This window comes from Suricata suricatta, chromosome 2, assembly GCF_006229205.1.
Source record: "Suricata suricatta isolate VVHF042 chromosome 2, meerkat_22Aug2017_6uvM2_HiC, whole genome shotgun sequence".
Lineage (NCBI taxonomy): Eukaryota > Metazoa > Chordata > Mammalia > Carnivora > Herpestidae > Suricata > Suricata suricatta.
Window position 1 is genome coordinate 163,763,225 of NC_043701.1, and position 7,255 is coordinate 163,770,479.

Sequence of the window (7,255 nt, forward strand, 5' to 3'; positions counted from 1 at the left end):
GAGTCAAACTTTGACTCTTTGCAGAAGAGTGAAAGCGAATTACTCTTCTCTATGTATCTCTCAAATCTCCGTGTGTGTGTGTGTGTGTGTGTGTGTGTGTGTGTGTTATACATAATATAATGTGGTGGGGGATGTAATTTGACCTAAAAATACATGCTTTCTTCTCTGAGATTTTCTTAACTGACAAATTTAACATAAAATTTAATGTCAACTTCAGTGGGTTATTAGGGTGATCTAGGAACACAGACTGTTGCATCACAATGAAAGTATTGTGCCAATGTAAAGAGCAGGAGGAAACCTGCTGCTTTCCTTACATTTTCCTCTGTGATCCATCACAGGCCATGCCCCCTTCCCCCTTCCAGTGTCCTCTCTCCGCTTGCTCGGCTCCAACCCCACTCTTTCTGTCTCTCAGGTTCAACTAGTTTTAAGGAGAGGAGATACAATTGCCAGCAGCTGAAGGAGAGGTATCGGGTTTGGGACCATTTTATTACAAGCACATACCCAGTAAAATTTTTAATTCTTAGTGTTTGTTGAAGTGTAACTGTCAAATTCCATTAGTTTTAAGTGTACAACATGAGGATTCATCGTTTGTGTACATTATGGAATGATCACCATAGCAAACCATCATGACATCCTCACTCTACATATTTATTTTTTCTTTCTTATGATAAGAACTTTTAAGATCTGCTCTCAGTAACTTTTACATGTGCACCATGGTACTATTAACTACAGTTACGCTATACATTACATCCTCACAATTTCCAACTACAAGTTTGTGCCTTTTGACCACTTTCCCCATTTCTTTGACACCCCCATTTCATGCCTCCGGCAACTATCAATCTGTTCTCTGTATCTGGGTTTGTATTTGAAGATTTTACATAGGAGAGTTTAAGGTATTTTTCTCTGTCTGACATTCTGCCTTATGGCACAGTGACCTCAAGGTCCATTCCTGTTGTTGCAAATGGAAAGATTTCCTTCTTTTTAAAGTTTGAATAATCTATTATATAGACAAGTGTGCATTTATGTGTTCATATATAAATCATTCTTCATGCATTGATGGGCACTTAGATTGTTGCTATAACTTGGCTATTGTAATAATGCTGCAATATACATGGGTGTATGTATCTTTTCCAATTAGTGTTTTCACTTAATTTAGATAAATACCCAGAAAGTATAATTGCTCCATCATATGATAGTTCTTTTTTTAAATTTTTTGAGGAACCTCCATACTGTTTTCCATAGTGGCTGCACCATTTTCCATTCCCACCAACAATGCACTAGACTTTTCTTTTCTCCACATCCTCACCAACACTTAGTTCTTTTCTTGACTGCCTTTCTAACAAGTGTGAGGTGGTATGCAGTGCTTTTGACTTGGATTTCCCTGATAAATTAGTAACGTTTTTATGTACCTGTTGATATTTCTCCTTGAGAAAAATAAAATGTCTATTCAGATCATCAGTCCATTTTTTAACCAGCCTGTTTTTATTACTGCTGAGCTATAGAAGTTCTTCATACCTCGTGAGTATTAGCCCCTTATCAAATAATGATTTACAAATACTTTGAAATTTGGTAGGTTGCCTTTTCGTTGTGTTGATTTTCTTTGCCGTGCAGAAGCTTTTTAGTCTGACTTAGTCCCACATGTTTCGTTTTGCTTGTGGTGAGAAATCCAAGTAATGGTTGCCTAGATAATGTCAAGGAGGCTACTGCCTATGTTTTCCGGGAGTTTTAAAGTTTCAGGGTTTATGTTTGATCACATCATGAATTTGTGTATCATGCTTGCTCAGGACCCATGCTAACCTCTGTAATATCCCAGTTTTAGTACATGTGCTATCCAGGCGAGCATAGCAAAGTTTCTTTAAACATTTCAGTGTATGTATATACTTGTTTATCTAGGTCTATTGGGGGCAGTGGGGATTAGAGATATAAACTAATGTACTGAATGTATTGCTGATCCAGAAATATTCTATCTTGTTGGAATAGTAGCTATCAACTTGTAAAGTTGCCTAATGCTGGAAGTGCTGAGTGAGGGTCACAGCATAAGCTGTGGGCTTCTTGGGCTTTCTTCAAACATGCACTTGTCCCAAAGAGAGGGACAAAGTTGATCTTATTTAATCTGTAATCATAGCTACCTCTCTTTAACCTCAGGGATGGAGTGCAGAATTACTTTTCTAAAGACCATGATTCCCCCAAACACATTCTATATGCTTCTCTACAGAAGAGTGTTTGGGCTATCCTTCCTGAACGGTGTGGAGAGATAGGCTGAACATCCAATTAGTCTCTTTGGGGTGGACCTCTGTACCTGGCATTTCAAGGGTCCAAGCTCCCCAGTTTGGGACCAAGCGAAAAGAAACCACCTCGGCTAAATCTATCATGGAGACTTCAGTGGCCACGAGGTTCTGGTTCTGTAGTCCCCGGATATTACCCCAGCTGTTTTTCATTCACAGTCTGGTTCAGAGCAGACCACGGAAACATAGGATGAGGCTGTGCTCAGACTCAATTATATATTTAAATTGCCTGTATTTAAAATCCCCTAAAAACTGTAATGGCTTAATTAAGCTGGTATCTTTATGGCATGCTTCTCCTCATAGTCTAAGGTTTTCTCTTTAATGGAGAAGTCAGGGACAAGTTTCCTTGCAGTGCTGGCTGGCTGCTGGAAAGAGAAGGGGCTCCAGGATGGGAAAATGAAGAACATGGATCTTGGTGGAAGCTTCACTCCCCTTGTGGCAGATGGTGTACAAATCTCCAGTCCTTTGGAGTACATAAAACAGGGTCTGAGGAGCAAGTAGGCAGTAATTTAGGATCTAGGGAGAAAAGTGTGAGTTTTCACATGGTGAAGCTTGCCTCAAATCCACCAACTGAAAGACAATTTCAGAGAGAAATGCAGGTTATGACTTGGATGTTCATAGAAAGGAAAAGACCTGAGAAGGCAATGTAGCTCCAACCTTGATTTAACCCTACCACTTAGCTCTTTCTAAATGGCATTTTTCCTATTTTCCATGATTTATAAACTTGGAGGTGCATTTTAATGTCCTTGAATAGACTTTTGACCTTCATCTAGAGGTGGTTGACCTCTGTGGAGCAGGGCTGTTCTTTTGAGTCACCACCATCTGCTGATAGAAAGGACTTGTTAAAGCGGCAACAGTTTTGATAACAAAATATTCCTGTCTCTTGATCCTGTTTGAGAAATCCTTAATTTAGGGAAATGTTGAAACATTTGTGCAATGCAAGAATTCACTTTAGAAAATTAATTGTTAATCACTTTTATTTTTATTTCAAGTGCAGCTAAAGTTGTAGGCTAAAGAATAAGATTATTTGTTCCTTAAATAGCACCGGTTTTACTAGTAATGGAGACTTAAGTTAGCAACTTAATTTTCCTTATCTTTAAAATGGGATAAATCCTGGCTCTTAGCTCCCAAGTTTGGTAGGATTTGATGAAATCGTACTTATACAACACTTAGCACAGAACCTGGTTCTTAATCACTCACTGTCACCTTACTGCATTTTTTGTTGTTCGTTAATTTCACCAAGCTCACATTCTGTAAGATTTGTACTTAAGACAGTACCCAGCATTTTTATGCCTGACCATGGATCAGATAAAAAGATAAGACCTATTTGCTCCCCTGACTCCTCAGGGTTACAGAGAGGTGATTGGTGACCCAGTTTCCCAAGTTCAACTTATTTGGAATTCTGGTGTCTGCCTTTTTATTTCTCCTTTAACAGCTGCTTGCATTAGCCTTTTGGGAATTTAGCAAAAGAGTTTTTTCATTTTTAGGAAGCCACATGTTCTCTGTCTTTAAATCAAAGGTGAAATGCAACGTGCCATGGCAGTCATCCAAAGTTTGGAGGCCACATGGACTTTCTGGTTTAAACTCATTTTCTATGAAGTCAAAACTCATCTTTCTCTTTTGAAATCACCGAAAGCGATGAGCTGAGACAGCAGTGAACAGACATGAGAAGAAGGCCCCTGGTGGCCAAAATGAGGCTTCTCCCTCTCTGTTTCTTAATGGCATGCGAAAGGCATTAATCCACACATTCATTTCCTATTAGCCAAATAGAAATGTCTTGAGATAATGTGAATACCTTATGGCATAAGTGACTTTCTAAAGTGTCTTATTAGAACTCCTTATCTGTGTAAATTAGGCAGCACTGAGGCTTGACAGCCAGGAATACACTTCTTAAAACTGACTATCGGAAGTAGCATACGAAGAAGTTAGCTCAGTACCGCTGGGGAGACTTCCAGGGGACATGGCAGCTCTAGCCTTTTCTCAAGTACAGTGACTTTCTGTCATCTCACATGTAGGTCACTTCATTGTGTGGCAGCTTTACCCAGAGATGTAGTCAGGTCTCCCAAATGCCTCTCAAGAACCATTAGGAAAAATCATGCCACATGTGAAGGTTGGGATATTCCTGCAGAAAGCAGAGAAATACCATCATTGAAGGGTATTCAATGTGCTTTTGAGAATGATGCCCAGGATTTCAAAAGCACCCTTTTTCAAAAGGATGTTCATAGACCATTTATTCTGCTTGGCTGATTATTAACGTAGAAGAAATAAAGTAGATTAGTGTTGGGGGGGAAAAAACAACCCCCCCCAAAATATCCCACACCCCTCAAAAAAAATCCTTCTGAAGCATCAGTCTCTTCAGAAAGGATGGTTATGTTTTGTTTGAATAAAAGTCTGAGGATGTACAAGGCAGAGCTGTGGACTTTATGTTCTCTAACTGCAATCTCCACTTCCTTCCAATCCACTTGCCCTGCTCAACCTCCCAAAGGCTACATCACATTAATCCTTACAATAAGCCTCTTACTATTCTACTCAGATTTACTTGAAATGAAGAGTCATTTTCTTCATGTTCCTGGGAAGACTCTGCCAGAAGCCCACAGTGTCCATCATTGACATTGTTTTCCTTTCTTTATTTTTACTTTTTCCTTTTTAGGAGTATCTCCCAGTATTTTATCTGCTGATAAGACAGACACTTCCTTTGAAAATGGATTTATTAATTCCACAAAGATTCACTGACTTCTGTGAAGATCAGCGTATTTCCATTTCCAAGGTAAACTTTCTATATTCAGATTTTTCTCGTATATCAGTTTTGTTTCTGTTGGTTTTTGTGTGGTCATCTGAGTTTTATAATGGAAACTTTTTCTCTAAAATGCAAGTACATTTGATTCTCAAAACATGTTGACCATTTATCTTGCTATATAAATCAATTTTTCTACTCTTCGCCTCATCAATAGGATTGCTTTCAATTCCTTTAACGTGTCAAGTAAATGGTTAAATCATTGTGGACCCCAGTTAAAGACACATCACATATCTCCTGCTGAGGCAGAAAAGATGAACATAGTTAATGGGTAAATGATAGGCCAGTGCTGAGGTAATATTACCCCACTGTACAATAAATCTTGATAACTGGATAACTACCAAAATAAGATGTCCATAATCCATATAGTATGCTATCTCTTTCCAGAATAATTTCTTTAGAAAGGTATGGAAATTCAGGGAATAAAGATGTCAAAAGTTTTGTAGTATACTTTCCATGCTAGAAGGCGATTATTTCTATATTAAGGTAGAGATGCTGAAATCATTGGCTTTCAAACTTTAATATGAATTAGAAGCATTAAGGGGCTTGTAGATAAATATAGATTCCTAGATTCCTCCCATATTCTGATCAAGTAGGAGGGACCTTGTGTCCACTTAGTGTTTTCACTAAGAGAATCTGATTCGAAAAGCTAAGGAATATTCACTGAGAAAAACTGATGTAAATTCTACTTTGTGCCTCGGTGTTAAGTAAAAATCAACCTACTAACTAGCCAACATTTATTTAGAGACAACTAGGTCTAAAGCGATATGTGTATAACGTCATCTGAAGTTCTTGTACTTTTTCACTGTTGCTCCTCTGTTCTGCCTAGTTAGATGGTAACCTTTCATTTTTACATAGGAGATTGGATAAGGTTGAAAACAAGGCTTATAATTTATCCAGGTCAATTGCTAAAAAATCTCTTGAAAAAGCAGTTGCTCATAGTTTGAGAGACAACTTTCTCCTAAATAAACATGCAGAAAAACAAAGTCATTACATTACCATTTCACAATCAAGTAGTAAACTATTGGCAAATTTTGGGGGCAAAATAGATAAAGTATAATAAGCTAAAATCAGCAAATGTATAATTTTGTGGTAGGGAAATACTTAGCAGTAAAACACTTTTCCAATTCCAAACTTGCCAATGCATTGTTTATTATAGACTGTATGGCTGTAAAATTTTACTACAATTGTGTACATTATGCAGTGGGAACAATAATGTAAATCTAAAATATAAAATAACTAGATTTTCAATATTCCCACATACCAGTAAATCCTAAGTGTCCTCAGCTGACCTATTAACCCTCTTTCTCTAGCCTGGATTTGTATATTTTGACTGCCATTGATGTAAATTAAAGCACTTATTTGTCCCATAATTAAACAAATGATTTTTTTAAGTGAGACAAGAACTTTCTTTTTCAACCCTGACAGAAACTCATGTTTCTCAAAAGATGATCCTGGGTAACTTTCAGATGAATCTTTAAGGCTACCTTCCCTCCAAATGACAAGGGGCAATTGCACTAATGGATAGACTGCCTTCAGTTTCAAGTTTGTCACTCATAACTTGAATTTAAACCATTGGTTGCTTACTGTTGCTCATTTTTTATTGTTTCTAGAATGTGTATGTACACCTAAAGATCTTGTTTTGCTTTGGTTAGGGTTAGATTGTTATTACTAGTTTAATTTATAACTCAAGTAGAAATTTTGTGGGACACCTAAAGGGTCTTCTAGGCTCCTCCAACCTCCCTGGCTTCACTGAGCAATCCCTTCAAGGAAAAATCTTGATGTGTGTTTGAAAGTATTTGTTGACTTTATGTGCAGAGGAATCACTTAGGAATATTGGAAAAAAAGTAGTTTCGTATTTAGTGAATCTGAAGGAGAGAGTTTCTGTATTTCTAACAAGCTGCCAGGCCTGTGACTGGTGCTGCCAGTCTGTGACCCCAAAGGTCTCAACCGTATATTTGGCTTGTACTGAGTGCTATGATCTATCACTGATCAGTGCAAGACACATACCCTATCTACTCAGCTGTATGTATTTCCCATGAGCATAGCAGTCTCCTCAGAAAATTCTCACTGATGCCAAGAATGTTGTCATCAACTTTGTAGTCATTAAAACGTTTTTCATCTCTAAAGTCTCCCAAGAAAGCATCTTGGTTTTTCTTTTGCCGTCTTTCTGGCT

At 37.8% G+C, this 7,255-nt stretch overlaps 1 long non-coding RNA gene across 2 annotated transcripts in view; it reads left to right on the forward strand.

Moving 5' to 3' along the window:
- The first annotated feature begins 335 nt into the window (after positions 1-335).
- The window catches only part of LOC115273613, a 136,268-nt gene continuing 129,348 nt past the window's right edge, over positions 336-7,255 (forward strand). For both annotated transcript variants that reach the window (XR_003900865.1, XR_003900868.1), the window contains exons 1-2: positions 336-464; positions 4,936-5,052. This is a non-coding gene — a long non-coding RNA (uncharacterized LOC115273613). The remainder of the gene's footprint in view (positions 465-4,935; positions 5,053-7,255) is intronic.